Here is a 17,758-nt window from a genome sequence, read left to right as displayed (position 1 = left end):
GCAAAATGTTTCTTAGAAAATGCTGACATTATGCATTGTTTATGGTCCTGTCCTAAAGTTATGCAATTTTGGAATAAGATATCTTATTGGATCAGGCGGACAGTTCACATTGGAATAAGTATAGGCTTGCAAGATGTCGTGTTCCTTACTACGCGGTTGACGGGTGGTAGGGAATATAAGCTTCTCAACACATTAGTGATGCTAGCCCGTAATATTATTCTGAAAAACTGGAAGGCTGCGCAGGAATTAAAATTCCTAGATTTTAAGAAAGCAGTTATCATGCAAATTACTATGGAACAGTACAACATAAAAAAGTTAAACAATGACCAGGTCCAAGCCTTTTTTCATAAATGGGAGGGTATCATTAAATCACTTCCGAGTAGTACTCAAATACAGTTAGTTGGTCCATTGAGTAACTCCACTTTTGTTCTTTAAAATATACTTATAGGGCATTATCCCAGAGAATGGTCTACTAATTAATAGAGTATCTGGAGGGTCTAGGGGTTTTGTTTCCTCTTGTTTTTTTTTTTCTTTGTTTTTTTTTTTGTTCTGTTTTTTTTTTATATTATAATTTTATCAGAGTATTATTTTGAACTTGGGGTGTCTGGCTTGATATGAATGTGTGTGTGACTTTGGATGGTGGTTGAATGTAGACATAATATATACATGGATACATAAATATAACTTAATATAGGCTCTGGTCAATTAGACAAGAAGACTAAGATAATCAGATAGAAGAAGATGTTTTCTTTCTCCTTTTTCACCTTTTGTTTTTTCTTTTTTTCCCTCTCCCCTCTTCCAGTAAGGTATTTGCCCTGAGTATCTAAGGTCAAGTAGGAAGGGATTGGGAATCTATAACTGAATATAAGGTTTTCTTCTTTTAAAGTGATTAAGTCTGCGTACTTTTAAAGTGATTAAGTCTGCGTACTTGAATGTCCATGTGGTTGGAAACTAATAAAAAAGAAATTTAAAAAAAAAAAGAAATAGATACATGTCCTATATTAGAATATGTTTATTTTAGATACATTACCCCTACTTTGTGCTAGAGAGGACTCAGATTCTGACCAATCAGACAAAGGGATACATTTTATATTTGATATAGAGGTATATTATTTGAAGGGACATGAAATATTACATTCAATTATGTTCCTCGTACAATCCAATATAAAAATATTTATGAAATGTGATATGCATTATTTAGTCTAATTTTAAATGCTAATGTTTAATTCTAATATTGATTCTACAATATAATGGGATTCATTTCAAATTATGGATAGATATAGATTTCAAGTATGAACCTGTTTTTAATATCAAGACAAAAAATATATGTTAGAGCATAGACACAAGATGATTTAACAATTATTAGATTTAAGGAATATTTTAAGACGTGTTCATTAAATAACCTAAATGACTAATGTTTTTAATATTTCTTTTCTTTCTTTTTCAGAGTTTCATCTGTGATTAATTAACTTTTTTCTTCTTTTTTCTTTGTCAATAAATTTATTTTCATACTTAGGCCTAGATTTGGAGTTCGGCGGTAAAAGGGCTGTTAACGCTCTGCGGGCTTTTTTCTGGCCGCACCATAAAATTAACTCTGGTATCGAGAGTTCAAACAAATGCTGCGTTAGGCTCCAAAAAAGGAGCGTAGAGCATTTTTACCGCAAATGCAACTCTCGATACCAGAGTTGCTTACGGACGCGGCCGGCCTCCAAAACGTGCTCGTGCACGATTCTCCCATAGGAAACAATGGGACTGTTTGAGCTGAAAAAAAACCTAACACCTGCAAAAAAGCAGCGTTCAGCTCCTAACGCAGCCCCATTGTTTCCTATGGGGAAACACTTCCTACGTCTGCACCTAACACTCTAACATGTACCCCGAGTCTAAACACCCCTACCCTTACACTTATTAACCCCTAATCTGCCGCCCCCGCTATCGCTGACCCCTGCATATTTTTTTTAACCCCTAATCTGCCGCTCCGTAAACCGCCGCCACCTACGTTATCCCTATGTACCCCTAATCTGCTGCCCTAACATCGCCGACCCCTATATTATATTTATTAACCCCTAATCTGCCCCCCTCAACGTCGCCGACACCTGCCTACACTTATTAACCCCTAATCTGCCGAGCGGACCTGAGCGCTACTATAATAAAGTTATGAACCCCTAACCCGCCTCACTAACCCTATCATAAATAGTATTAACCCCTAATCTGCCCTCCCTAACATCGCCAACACCTAACATCAATTATTAACCCCTAATCTGCCGACCGGAGCTCACCGCTATTCTAATAAATGTATTAACCCCTAAAGCTAAGTCTAACCCTAACACTAACACCCCCCTAAGTTAAATATAATTTTTATCTAACGAAATAAATTAACTCTTATTAAATAAATGATTCCTATTTAAAGCTAAATACTTACCTGTAAAATAAATCCTAATATAGCTACAATATAAATTATAATTATATTATAGCTATTTTAGGATTTATATTTATTTTACAGGCAACTTGGTAATTATTTTAACCAGGTACAATAGCTATTAAATAGTTAAGAACTATTTAATAGTTACCTAGTTAAAATAATAACAAATTTACCTGTAAAATAAATCCTAACCTAAGATATAATTAAACCTAACACTACCCTATCAATAAAATAATTAAATAAACTACCTACAATTACCTACAATTAACCTAACACTACACTATCAATAAATTAATTAAACACAATTCCTACAAATAAATACAATTAAATAAACTAGCTAAAGTACAAAAAATAAAAAAGAACTAAGTTACAGAAAATAAAAAAATATTTACAAACATAAGAAAAATATTACAACAATTTTAAACTAATTACACCTACTCTAAGCCCCCTAATAAAATAACAAAGCCCCCCAAAATAAAAAATTCCCTACCCTATTCTAAATTAAAAAAAGTTACAAGCTCTTTTACCTTACCAGCCCTGAACAGGGCCCTTTGCGGGGCATGCCCCAAGAATTTCAGCTCTTTTGCCTGTAAAAGAATAAATACAATACCCCCCCCCCCAACATTACAACCCACCACCCACATACCCCTAATCTAACCCAAACCCCCCTTAAATAAACCTAACACTAAGCCCCTGAAGATCTTCCTACCTTGTCTTCACCATACCAGGTTCACCGATCCGTCCTGAAGAGCTCCTCCGATGTCCTGATCCAAGCCCAAGCGGGGGCTGAAGAGGTCCATGATCCGGTCAAAGTCTTCATCCAAGCGGGGCAGAAGAGGATCTTCCATCCGATTGAAGTCATCATCCAGGCGGCATCTTCTATGGTCTTCCATCCGGAGCGAAGCGGCAGGATCCTGAAGACCTCCAGCGCGGAACATCCATCCGGACCGACGACTGAACGACGAATGACTGTTCCTTTAAGGGACGTCATCCAAGATGGTGTCAATCAGATTGAGCTCGCATTCTATTGGCTGATCGGAACAGCCAATAGAATGCGAGCTCAATCTGATTGGCTGATTGGATCAGCCAATCGGATTGAACTTGATTCTGATTGGCTGATTCCATCAGCCAATCAGAAAATTCCTACCTTAATTCCGATTGGCTGATAGAATCCTATCAGCCAATCGGAATTCGAGGGACGCCATCTTGGATGACGTCCCTTAAAGGAACAGTCATTCGTCGTTCAGTCGTCGGTCCGGATGGATGTTCCGCGCTGGAGGTCTTCAGGATCCTGCCGCTTCGCTCCGGATGGAAGAAGATCGAAGATGCCGCTTGGAGAAGATGTTTGCTGGTCCGGATGTCCTCTTCTTGCCGGATAGGAGGAAGACTTTGGAGCCTCTTCTGGACCGGATTATGGATCGCCAACCCCCGCTTGGGTTGGATGAAGATCTTGGAGCCAGGACGGATCGGTGATACCTGGATGGTGAAGACAAGGTAGGAAGATCTTCAGGGGCTTAGTGTTAGGTTTATTTAAGGGGGGTTTGGGTTAGATTAGGGGTATGTGGGTGGTGGGTTGTAATGTTGGGGGGGGGGGTATTGTATGTTTTTTTTTACAGGCAAAAGAGCTGAATTTTTTGGGGCATGCCCCGCAAAGGGCCCTGTTCAGGGCTGGTAAGGTAAAAGAGCTTGTAACTTTTTTAATTTAGAATAGGGTAGGGAATTTTTTATTTTGGGGGGCTTTGTTATTTTATTAGGGGGCTTAGAGTAGGTGTAATTAGTTTAAAATTGTTGTAATATTTTTCTTATGTTTGTAAATATTTTTTTATTTTCTGTAACTTAGTTCTTTTTTATTTTTTGTACTTTAGCTAGTTTATTTAATTGTATTTATTTGTAGGAATTGTGTTTAATTAATTTATTGATAGTGTAGTGTTAGGTTAATTGTAGGTAATTGTAGGTAGTTTATTTAATTAATTTATTGATAGGGTAGTGTTAGGTTTAATTATAACTTAGGTTAGGATTTATTTTACAGGTAAATTTGTTATTATTTTAACTAGGTAACTATTAAATAGTTCTTAACTATTTAATAGCTATTTTACCTGGTTAAAATAATAACAAAGTTGCCTGTAAAATAAATATTAATCCTAAAATAGCTATAATATAATTATAATTTATATTGTAGCTATATTAGGATTTATTTTACAGGTAAGTATTTAGCTTTAAATAGGAATAATTTATTTAATAAGAGTTAATTTATTTCGTTAGATAAAAATTATATTTAACTTAGGGGGGTGTTAGTGTTAGGGTTAGACTTAGCTTTAGGGGTTAATACATTTATTAGAATAGCGGTGAGCTCCGGTCGGCAGATTAGGGGTTAATAATTGAAGTTAGGTGTCGGCGATGTTAGGGAGGGCAGATTAGGGGTTAATACTATTTATGATAGGGTTAGTGAGGCGGATTAGGGGTTAATACATTTATTATAGTAGCGCTCAGGTCCACTCGGCAGATTAGGGGTTAATAAGTGTAGGCAGGTGTCGGCGACGTTGAGGGGGGCAGATTAGGGGTTAATAAATATAATATAGGGGTCGGCGATGTTAGGGCAGCAGATTAGGGGTACATAGGGATAACGTAGGTGGCGGCGATTTGCGGTCGGAAGATTAGGGGTTAATTATTTTAAGTAGCTGGCGGCGATGTTGTGGGGGGCAGGTTAGGGGTTAATAAATATAATATAGGGGTCGGCGGGGTTAGGGGCAGCAGATTAGGGGTACATAAGTATAACGTAGGTGGCGGTCGGCAGATTAGGGGTTAAAAATTTTAATCGAGTGGCGGCGGTGTGGGGGGACCTCGGTTTAGGGGTACATAGGTAGTTTATGGGTGTTAGTGTACTTTAGGGTACAGTAGTTAAGAGCTTTATAAACCGGCGTTAGCCAGAAAGCTCTTAACTCCTGCTATTTTCAGGCGGCTGGAATCTTGTCGTTAGAGCTCTAACGCTCACTTCAGAAACGACTCTAAATACCAGCGTTAGAAAGATCCCATTGAAAAGATAGGCTACGCAAATGGCGTAGGGGGATCTGCGGTATGGAAAAGTCGCGGCTGAAAAGTGAGCGTTAGACCCTTTAATCACTGACTCCAAATACCAGCGGGCGGCCAAAACCAGCGTTAGGAGCCTCTAACGCTGGTTTTGACGGCTACCGCCGAACTCCAAATCTAGGCCTAAATATTTTTCTATTTAATTTTTTAAAATACATATTCTTTGAGACATATCTCTATCACAGTAAGATAAGAAGAAATATATCCATCTAATATTCTGACATGTAAACCAAATATTAGTCCCATGACTGTTAAAGTCATCTATTTGACAAGCACATGCCTGATATCAAATATACTAATTTTGGTTAATGTATTGAATGTAAATTATCAACACAGCTTATTCAGATAATGTTAAAGTCAAGTATCTTACAAAATGTAATTTGTAGTTAAATACATCTATCTATGCTTCTATTGTGTGATTCATAGATGTTAAAATCATAAAATGTTTATGACGAGGATATGTAGTCTAAATTATACAGAACAACTTTGTTCATTTCACTTTTAAGAAATGAAAGTGTTTAACTTACATTAAAGTGACAGTGTAGTTGAATGTTAGATTATATATATCTAATCTCTGTAATCTTCTTTAGGTATCCAAAAACATTATTACACTAAATATAAGTTATCCGGCTTAAATTATTTTTTACTTAATATGTTCGAAATTATCTGTAAATAAAAAGTAAGTTAATTTCACATTTATACCAAGCTAGTTATTGTATGCCATATTGATTACTTTTCAGATAATTTCTATTAATTATACTCCTTACCTGTTGGATAGATATCACATATATATATGTATTTTCATTCCCCTTTAGTTTATTTCTACAATGTTAACTCCACATATTCCTAATGGTTTTGTCCTTAAAGGGACATTGTAAAAAAAAATCATTTAGTGATTCAGAGATAATACATATCTTTTAAAACCACATTAAAATTTAATTCTATTATCTAATTATATTCAGTCTTTAGATATCCTTTGTTAAAGAAATAGCAATGCACATGGGTTAGACAATGACATAAGGCATCTATGTGCAACCACCAATCAGCAGCAACAGAACCTATCTAGATATGCTTTTCAGGCAAGAATATCTTCATAAAAAAGCTAATGAGATAATCAAACTAAATATGACGTTGTTTTAACATTGTATTATCCATCTAAATCAGTAAAGAACATTTAGCTTAATGTCCCTTTAAGGTAAAGCTGTATAAATACAGCCATTTGAAGATATTTCATTCACAGTGGGGCAAACAATACAGAAGCTAATACAAATATGCTTTATTTCCATGTGATACTAAGTTTGAGAAAGGGAGGTGCATAGGTTTATGATTAGCAAAGCATTACTGGAAAATATCTACTTATTTGTGGGTGGCCAACAATGCATATTTACAATGTTTAGACAGATGTATTTAGATCAAGTTCAAGATTGCATATTAGCTCATGAAATGGACGGTAATTTAAAAGCGTTTCTGGATTCATAAATAAAATATAATTGTAAACATTAAAATTTAATTCTATCATCGATTTTAATTCATTCTTTTGAGATTATTTCCTTTACAACCATATCTAGATATGCTCAGTAGTTGAAGATTGGTGGATGCACAGAGATGCCTTGTGTGATTGGCTCAACCATGTGCATTTCAATTTCTTCTGTTAAGGATATCTAAAGAATAATCTAAATTAATAGTTACATTTTAAATTATAAAAATGTATTCTCTCTCCGGATCATTTTAAGAAAATATTTGGGTGTAATGTCCCTTTAAAAATAAAGACGCCATTGCACAATAACATATGTGAGCAGTTCAGACAAATACAAGCTCAAGGTTTATTTACTAATAATGAACAAATGTGTATTTTAACATTTATAAACAGATTAGCCAAGTTCTGGCCATTATAACCAGAAATTACACATTTCTGAAGTATAGCGTGGTAAACGTATCTTGCAAAACGAGATTCGCATCTTTAAAAATTAGATTCTAATGTCACGCAATAGTACACAATCGATGTGCATTATAAATACATTTAATAGAGCAATGTCAATACTTCACAATAAGTCACGAAATGTATTTAATAAACAATAAATACATACAATGTTTAATTTTTATTAATAAAAATTATTGGTATTAAAGAACCTGATCGATATTAAACATCGAAATTGAAATGCACATGGTTGAGCCAATCACACAAGGCATCTCTGTGCATCCACCAATCTTCAACTACTGAGCATATCTAGATATGGTTGTAAAGGAAATAATCTCAAAAGAATGAATTAAAATCGATGATAGAATTAAATTTTAATGTTTACAATTATATTTTATTTATGAATCCAGAAACGCTTTTAAATCACCGTCCATTTCATGAGCTAATATGCAATCTTGAACTTGATCTAAATACATCTGTCTAAACATTGTAAATATGCATTGTTGGCCACCCACAAATAAGTAGATATTTTCCAGTAATGCTTTGCTAATCATAAACCTATGCACCTCCCTTTCTCAAACTTAGTATCACATGGAAATAAAGCATATTTGTATTAGCTTCTGTATTGTTTTATAATGCACAATCGATGTGCATTATAAATACATTTAATAGAGCAATGTCAATACTTCACAATAAGTCACGAAATGTATTTAATAAACAATAAATACATACAATGTTTAATTTTTAAATTATTATTATTATTATTTAAATGTTTAAATTATTGGTATTAAAGAACCTGATCGATATTAAACACCGAAATGTGTAAAACATTTACTAATGTGACTGGATTATATTTACAAAAAAACAAATGTCGACTTAATATATTAATATTTAATGGATCACGTATATTACATCTGCGTCACACATATCCGCATAACAGTCCCATGAATTACAAATAAGTCTACATGAAAAATGTAGTAACAGCACCCCCAGAAGGTATGTGTATGGAAGTTACTAAGATATGAAACATTAAGGAACGGCCAATCAGAGTTCATCACACAAACATAACTTGAGTCAGTATGGTCTCACAGACATGATATTAAAATTTCAAGATTTTATCCAATCAGATGTACAGATACCATGTCCCATGGTGCATATCATGTTGACTTCACCATATAAAAGTGCAATACACGTTGCCATTTTTGTCAGTTCTCTAATGCCTGCTGGCAGTTTATATTATATATATATATATATATATTATATTTTGTTGTGACTAGTAGGCATGACGTCTCCCAGGTTCACCAAGCCGGAGAGTGTAGCACTGGTCAATGCCATCGAGGACAGCAGCTGTTTGGGAACAAGAAGAGGTCGACGAAGCAGAGCATTAAGAATGCCCTCTGGGGGTCTATCACCAATTATGTTAATTTGGTGTGTGGCATCCAGAGGACCACGGATCAAATCATGCGGAGGTTCGGGGATATGAGGTTGCGTCTCAGCAAAAAAGTCGACCACATAAGGGAGTGGGTACAAGCCTGTTGGAGGGATGGAAAGAAAATTCCACCCCCACGGAAACTGTACCTACTCTCTTATGAGGTGACTGTCAGGGTGCCAGGAATCAGACTGAGACGAGAAGTGCAAAAATAATCACACCTTTATTAATAGCAAAAAATTATAAAATGTCCACAAGTCAAATAACAAGCCAGGAGTCAAAACCAGAGCTGGTAGTCAGACGAGCCGAGTCAGGAGCCAAAGCGAATAGTCAGACGAGCCGGAATCAGGAACAAGGAGAACAGCAGAGTCAGGAACAAGCCAGGGATCAGGAACCAGGAAGGACGTCAGGCAGCCAGGTAATACACAGGAACTCTCACAAACAGGTCTCGGACAACGCAAAGGCAAGGCATACTGAACAGAGGCCCTTTAAATAATAAATGATGACATCACAATTCTGAGACTGCATCCTGTCTCACATGGATGATGCACAACAGTCTGGCCATAAAAGGAAGTGCAGGAAGTGAGCAGCATCCCCCACAATGCACCAAGTCAGGAAGAGAGGTGAGTAAAATGGCTAAAGGCAGCACATGGCAAACACAACAGAGAAAAACCCTGACAATACCCTCCCCTCAACGACCCCTCCCCCGCGGGAGGACAAAAGGCTTATTGGGGAAACGGGCATGGAAGGCACGGAGGAGGGCGGGAGCATGAAAATCAGAGGAGGGAACCCAAGAACGCTCCTCCGGACCGTAGCCCCTCCAGTGAACCAAATACTGTATACGGCCCCTGGACATACGAGAGTCAATAATGCTGCTGACCTCATACTCCTCATGGTTGTCAACAAAGATAGGATGGAGACGAGGCAGCACAGTGGTAAACCGATTACAAACCAATGGTTTCAAGAGGGAGACATGAAAAACATTGGAGATACGCATAGCAGGAGGAAGGTCAAGAGCGTAGGCCACAGGATTAACCCATCGGAGTATTCGAAAAGGACCAGCATAACGGGGAGCCAATTTATTGGAAGGCACACGAAGGTTCAAGTTGCGGGAGGACAGCCAAACTCTCTCACCAACCTGGTAGGAAGGTGTGGGCAGACGCCTACGATCAGCCTGGAACTTTTGGCGCTGCATAGAATGATGAAGGCAATCCTGAATCTGCACCCACGTGGAACGGAGTTGCCGGAGATGCTCTTCCAAAGCTGGAATACCCTGAGACATGAATGAATCGGTCAACAAGGATTGTTGAAACCCATAATTCGCCATGAACGGGGATAACTTGGAGGAAGCATTAATAGCACTATTACGAGCAAACTCTGCCCAAGGTAACAGTTCAGACCAATTATTGTGGTGATCTGAGACATAGCAACGGAGGAACTGTTCCAGAGCTTGATTAGACCGTTCCGCAGCCCCATTGGATTGAGGGTGATATGCTGAGGAGAAGGAAAGATGGATCCCCATTTGAGCACAAAAGGAACGCCAAAATCTGGAGACAAACTGGCTACCCCGGTCCGACACTATCTCCTTGGGTAACCCATGTAAACAGAAGACCTCCCGGGCAAAAATTGAAGCAAGCTCCTGAGCGGTAGGCAGCTTCATCAAGGGAATGCAATGTGACATTTTAGAAAAACGGTCAACCACCATAAGGATAACAGTATTGCCATTGGAAACAGGGAGCTCGACAATGAAGTCCATGGAAAGATGTGTCCAAGGACGCTCACCATTAGCAATAGGTTGAAGAAGACCCACAGGAAGACGTCGAGGAGTCTTATTCTGTGCACAAACTGAGCAGGAGGCAACATACGCAGCAACATCAGAACGAAGACCTGGCCACCAGAATTGTCGAGTGACAGACCAAATCATTTGGTTCTTGCCTGGGTGACCTGAGGCTTTAGGATAGTGGTAAGTGTGCAAAAGTTTAGTTCGAAGATTCTCAGGAACAAAACACTTACCACTAGGTTTCTCAGGCGGTGCATTGGTTTGTGCAGCCAGGATCTCCTCCCCCAAGGGAGAAGTCAAATTAGTACGTATGGTAGCCAAAATATGGTCAGGAGGTATAACAGGAGTAGGTACAGACTCCTCCTTGGACGGAAGCGAAAATTGTCGAGAGAGGGCATCACCTCTAACATTCTTACTACCAGGCAGGTAGGAGACCACATAATTAAATCGAGACAAAAATAACGCCCATCTGGCCTGTCGGGCGACAAACGTTTTGCTTCAGATAGATAAGTTAAATTCTTGTGGTCAGTAAGAATGAGCACTGGCACGCTAGTACCCTTGAGAAGATGCCTCCATTCCTTGAGTGCCAAAATTATGGCCAGTAATTCCCTGTCGCCAATTTCATAATTGCACTCCGCTGGAGACAATTTCTTAGAGAAGAAACCACACGGATGCAAGGAACCGTCAGGCGTAGGACGTTGAGACAAGAGGGCACCTACTCCAGTCTCAGACGCATCGACCTCAAGAACGAAAGGCAGGATAGGGTTAGGATGAGCCAGAACTGGAGCGGCAGCAAAGGCAGTCTTAAGACTATCAAAGGCCTCAACGACAGTAGGTGACCAATGGAGTGGATCATTCTCTTTACGGGTCATGTCTGTGATAGGTTTGACCAAGGAAGAAAAGTTTTTAATAAAATTTCTATAGTAATTGGCGAACCCCAAAAAACGTTGAATAGACCGAAGACCAACTGGGCAAGGCCACTGCAGAACTGCAGATAACTTGTCAGGATCCATGGAGAACCCTGCAACAGAGATAACATAACCTAGGAAGGTTACTTGAGTCTGATGGAACTCACATTTCTCAAGTTTACAAAACAGGCCGTTCTCACGTAGTCTCTGAAGAACCCGTGTAACATCAGAACGATGAGCCTCAAGTGTGGGTGAGTGTATGAGGATGTCGTCTACGTACACCACAACACACTGTTGCAACATATCTCGTAGGACATCATTAATAAATTCCTGAAAAACAGCAGGAGCATTACATAGGCCAAATGGCATTACAAGATACTCATAATGCCCGCTCCTGGTGTTAAATGCTGTTTTCCATTCGTGACTCTCCTTAATCCTAACCAGATTGTACGCTCCTCTCAAATCAAGTTTAGTAAAGACCGTAGCTCCCTTGAGGCGGTCAAAGAATTCCGTAATGAGCGGAATAGGGTAAGCATTCTTAATGGTAAGACAATTAAGACCCCTATAATCGATACATGGTCTTAACTAGCCACCCTTTTTCTTCACAAAGAAGAAGCCAGCCCCTGCAGGAGAGCAGGATTTGCAGTCGATCCCCCGCGACAGAGCATCATCAACATACTCCTCCATAGCACAATACTCTGCAACAGACAGAGGGTACACCCGGCCCCGAGGAGGAATGGCTCAGGGGTTGCAGGTCTATGGCACAATCGTAAGACCGGTGAGGAGGCAACGTACCGGCACGCACCTTGTCAAACTAGTCTAGGAACTCTCAATACTCCTCTGGCAATTGAGATACCGAAGAAGTGCACAAGACTTTAACTGGTTTCCGAAGACAAGTGGAAATACATTGCGGGGACCACAACAAAATTTCGGACCTGCGCCAGTCGAGACTGGGATTGTGCTTTTGGAGCCAGGGATAACCCAGAACAACTGGAGAATGCGGAGAGTTTATCACCTGGAACTGGAGGGTTTCAAAATGGAGAGCCCCAACAGCCATGGACAATGGAGCAGTTTCGTGAGTAACGAGTGCGGGCTGAAGGGGCCTGCCATCAATGGCCTCAATAGCAAGCGGAACGGACCGAGGCAAAACAGGAATGGAGTGCTTTGATACAAAAGCACTGTCAATGAAATAGCCAGCAGCACCGGAGTCAACAAGAGCCTGAGTGACTATGGAGGAGTCCACCCAGGAAAGGACAACCGTGACCAAAGGTTTCTCCTTAAGCGGTTCCGGGGACAAGGATAAACCACCCAAGGTCTGCCCCCGACAGGACCTTAGGTGTGAGCGTTTCCCGGCCGTGTAGGACAAGACTTCAAAAGGTGGCCCTGTAACCCACAATAGAGGCAGAGCCCCTCCCTCCTCCTAAAGGCCCTCTCCGCCGCGGAGAGACGCGTGAATCCCAACTGCATCGGCTCAGCAGTACCTGGTGACTCGGGACCAGGAGGCTTGGGAGGAGAGGGAGGCATGGGTGGGAACGAACACGTAGGAGACAACGGAACAGGAGGCTTCCGCCAGCGCTCCTTGAAAGAGGGCCTCTCTCTGAGTCTGATGTCAATTAGGATCAAAAAAGACACCAATGCCTCGAGATCCTCTGGTAAATCTCTGGCAGCAACTTCGTCTTTAATCGCATCAGAGAGCCCATGAAAGAAGGCGGCAACAAGGGCTTCATTGTTCCAACCTACCTCTGCGGCAAGCGTACGGAACTCAATAGCATACTGAGCAACAGATCTTGTACCTTGCTGAATGGACATGAGTCATTTAGCAGCAGAGGAGGAGCGAGCCGGAACATCAGATACTCTTCGAAAGGAGGCCACAAATTCAGGGTAATTTGAAATCACAGGTTTATTAGTCTCCCACAAGGGATTAGCCCAAGCAAGAGCTGTGTCAGAGAGTAACAAGATGAGAAATCCCACCTTTGCTCTGCCAGAGGGAAACGCCTGAGGTAACATCTTAAAGTAAATGCCCACCTGGTTCAAAAACCCTCTGCACTGAATAGGATCGCCTCCATATCGCTGAGGTAGAGGTGCAGAACCGGACATGCTCCTGGTAGGCAAAGGTGCAGCAGCGGAAACAGGAGCAGCCATAACATGCGGGACACTTTGGTCCAAATGTGCAGTGCGAGTCAGCAGGGTTTGCAGGGCTAGTGCAAATTTATCCAAGCGGTGATCCTGTACATCCATCCTGGAAATGATGGCAGGTAAAGGTGGATAATTAGCAGCATCAGGATTCATGGCCTTTGCGTAATGTCAGGGTGCCAGGAATCAGACTGAGACGAGAAGTGCAAAAATAATCACACCTTTATTAATAGGAAAAAATTATAAAATGTCCACAAGTCAAATAACAAGCCAGGAGTCAAAACCAGAGCTGGTAGTCAGACAAGCCGAGTCAGGAGACAAAGCGAATAGTCAGACGAGCCGGAATCAGGAACAAGGAGAACAGCAGAGTCAGGAACAAGCCAGGGATCAGGAACCAGGAAGGACGTCAGGCAGCCAGGTAATACACAGGAACTCTCACAAACAGGTCTCAGACAACTCAAAGACAAAGCATACTGAACAGAGGCCCTTTAAATAATAAATGATGACATCACAATTCTGAGACTGCATCCTGTCTCACATGGATAATTCACAACAGTCTGGCCATAAAAGGAAGTGCAGGAAGTGAGCAGCATCCCCCACAATGCACCAAGTCAGAAAGAGAGGTGAGTAAAATGGCTGCCAGCAGCACATGGCAAACACAACAGGGAAAAACCCTGACAGTTACTTTATGCAACCTCCTCAATCTCCGGGTCCCCCGCAGATTAAGATCCTCTCGCTCCTCGGCTTCTTCTTCTTCCCTCCCAGCTGCTGGATCTGAAAGTCCTGACCCGGAGGCCAGTGCAGCTGCTTCTCCGTCCGGTGGCCTGGGAGAAGAAGATAGAGAATAGTGATGTCGCGAACCTAAAATTTTGAATTCAATAGGCAGGCGAACTTTAAAACCTACAAGAAAAACCTACAAGAACTCTTTCTGGCCACAATAGTGATGGAAAAGTTGTTTCAAGGGTACTAACACCTGGACTGTCGCATGCTGGAGGGGGATCCCTGGCAAAACTCCCATGGAAAATTACATAGTTTATGCAGAGTCTGCTTTTAAGCCATAATGGGTCTAAATCAACTAACATTCCCAAAGCGGCTGTCTCAAAACATCCCGGACAGAAGATAGATTGATAGATAGGATAGATAGATAGATATACATAAATTGATAGTTAGATAGAATCGATAGAAGAGAAATAGATAGATTTGTTAGATATATAATTACCCTAATAAATTCTAATAATCAAACATGCGTTCTTGGACCCAACTAGCTTGTGTTAATTAGTACTTTTCTTAGCACTTTAATCCCTGTTCCCCCCCCTATCGGGGGAGTTCTATATGGCCTGCCAGATTACCCTGAAAAATTATAATTATAAGACATGTGGTCTGCTACCTATTTTAACTAGGTTGTGTTTTAAGTACTACCATTCTTAGCACTTTAATCTCTGTAACTCCCCCTATTTGGTGAGGTCTATACGGCCTGGATGATTACCCATACAAAATATAATAATAAGACATCTGCTCTTGGTCTGCGACCCATGGTAACTATGTTGTGTTAATTAGTAATGTCCTTCGCATTTTAATAGCTGTTACTCATACTCACCCTATTGGTGGAGGTCTATATGGCCTGCATGATTACCCTTACAAAATATAACAACCAAACATATGCTCTGGGACCCATGGTAAGTAAGTTGTGTTAAGTAGTACTGTTCTTTGTGGTTTATCTAATAGAGTGTTCCTTTTGCTCCCTACAATATATTGGTCAAACGACCAGGGAGCTCAGATCGCGTATCAGGGAACACATTAGGGATACCAAAAACTACAATAAAGACTCGGCGATAGCAGTTCATTTTAACCAAACACATATGACCCATATAGCACAAATCACTGTTAAAGTCATTGATAAAATTCAGTCTCCCACTAGAGGGGGCAACAAGCAAAAATTGTTGCTCAAACGTGAATTATTTTGGATATATAAATTAAAAACAATAGTACCTCAAGGTTTAAATAGGGAATGGGATATGTCTTATTATGTGGAATAATTATTTACGTATATTTTTTGTCTATTTTATTTTGATTAATCTATTATGCAGGAACACTAATAGGTCTTTACCTGGTCAATATATACAGATTGGAACAAATAATACATATATGACTGACCAATAGTGCAAATAGAAATTTACTTCTTATCCAGATATTTGATTAGGCATTTATACTCCATTTAAATATTACACCCAGTTTTGCATATCATACTTAGGGTTAACACATAGTGGGATATACTTATATCTATACATAAACAGGTATGAGTACATTTTCCTATTCTTTGTTTTTATTCTTTTACCTGTATATCCATTATATATATTTATTACAAAATAATAAGCATACTGTTGCCGAAGGTGTGGACTTTGACTATGTATTTATAATACAATAGTGCTGAAATTGTAGGTTCATATGTGTCTATATACCATAAATCAATGTACATCTCAAAAAGTAATTTTCTATACATATTTTTCACATGTAATATATTTTTCTGTTTGTGGAAAGTGCTGGGTGACGGCAAGCAATTTTAACACTATTTTTCACAGGTGTTTCCACAGCTTTGCCATCATTGGGTACTTCCCCTTTAAATAGCAGGGGTTGTACTAACATACCTCACTCCTATGATTAAGTGCCAAGTACAGGCACGAAACATGTAAGGAGGGTATTCACCTGCTACCCTTTGTATTATTTTTTGCCAATTGGCTTTTTAAACATTGTAAATAAAGTTTTACTTTTTAACCTACTTTCGTTACTCTGCTTGATGCTGCCGCAACCCTTCGTTTTTTGTAGTACTGTTCTTTGCAGTTTCATACCTGTTACAACACCAAATGGTGGCAGGTCTATCTGGCCTTCATGATTAGCTGCACCCAAACCCAAAAAAAAGCTGAGTGGTCTTAGACTAACACCCATGGCTAACTCGGTTGTTTCAATTAGTACTATTCTTAGCACTTTCATCCCTGTTACGGGTGGTCTACATGGCCATCATGATTAGCCGAACAAAATACTACAATCCAACCTTTGCTCAGTCTTCATAGGCCCTTCATTGTCTGTATTTTGATAGTACAGTTCTTATTATTTTTATAGCTGATACAACACCGAATGGTGGCAGCTCTATATGGCCTGCATGATTAGCTGCACCCAATACAAAAATAAATCCAAGCGGTCTTGGATTACCACCCATGGCTAACTCTGTTGTTTCAAGTAGTACTATTCTTAGCACTTTCATCTCATCATCCCTGTTACTTCCAGGACTCTCGGTGGTGGTGGTCTACATGGCCATCATGATTAGCCTAACCAAATACTACAATCCAACCTTGGCTCAGTCTTCCTAAGGCCCTTCATTGGCTGTATTTTGGTAGTACTGTTCTTATTAGTTTAATAGCTGATACGACACCGAATGGTGGCAGCTCTATATGGCCTGCATGAATAGCCGCACCCAAAGCACACTTCTTTATCCTTAGGCCTTTTTAGATGAGTCTTCCGGAGCCTCTACAGAAACAACAGCATGAAAGAGGACATATGGCATCCTTGTGACTAATAGATTACAGGAAAGGCATTGATTTTATAAACCCAGAGATAATTTGTTGCAACCGGGAAATCTAAAAAAAAATGGATTAGACACCCACGACACTTATTTATCCTTAGGCCTTAGTAGCAGAGGCTCCAGGACCCTCAACAAAACCAGCAGCAGTAAAGAGGACATATGGCATCATTTAGAACAATAGATTTCTGGAAAGGCATTGATTTTAGAAACACAGAGATCATTAGTTGCAACCGTGAAATCTAAAAAATCTAAAAAAATCTAAAAAAATGATTGGACACCCAGTACACTTCTTTATCCTTAGGCCTTTTTATCAGAGGCTCCAGGACCCTCAACAAAACCAGCAGCAGGAAAGAGGACATATGTCATACTTTTCTAAATTAGATTACAGGAAAGGCATTGATTTTAGAAACACAGAGATCATTTATATGACCCGGGAAATCGAAAAAAAAAATGATTGGACACCCAGTACACTTCTTTATCCTTAGTCCTTTTTAATACGAGGGTCCG

This window comes from Bombina bombina, chromosome 2 (genome assembly GCF_027579735.1).
Source record: "Bombina bombina isolate aBomBom1 chromosome 2, aBomBom1.pri, whole genome shotgun sequence".
NCBI lineage: Eukaryota > Metazoa > Chordata > Amphibia > Anura > Bombinatoridae > Bombina > Bombina bombina.
This window is presented reverse-complemented; position numbering follows the sequence as displayed.